Source organism: Piliocolobus tephrosceles, chromosome 18, assembly GCF_002776525.5.
Source record: "Piliocolobus tephrosceles isolate RC106 chromosome 18, ASM277652v3, whole genome shotgun sequence".
Lineage (NCBI taxonomy): Eukaryota > Metazoa > Chordata > Mammalia > Primates > Cercopithecidae > Piliocolobus > Piliocolobus tephrosceles.
This window is the reverse complement of record NC_045451.1, coordinates 4,450,759-4,451,196: the sequence shown is the minus strand read 5'-3', so window position 1 is coordinate 4,451,196 and position 438 is coordinate 4,450,759.

Below are 438 nucleotides of genomic sequence, written 5' to 3'. Positions count from 1 at the left end.
AAAAAAAAAAAAAAAAAAAAAAAAAAAAAAAAAAAAAAAAAAAAAAAGTATGCAAGCTATTATTTAAAAATGTGTAAAAATGCTATTTCTTTTTTCCTGTAAAATATTGCGGTTTATAGTTATTTACAAATGTAAGCTTTGGTACAAGCTGACCTTTCTATAGCGTGCTGCATTGGTAAATGAAAAAAAGATGGGGCAAACGTTGGAGTCCTTTCCTTGTAAATTGCCAGCATCAGCTTAAAAACTCCTGTATGTTACATATCGTACCATTTTAATCTCTTCAACTTTCTTTGTACCTTCTGGCTGTATGCTTTCTCTTTTAACTTTTTATATTGTCATTTTATATTAAATTTCTGTGTATATAATGTAAAACCACAATTTTTGAATAAAATTTAGTTCCTGCAGCTTGATTTAAATAGAGGACTTTTACTGGCACCT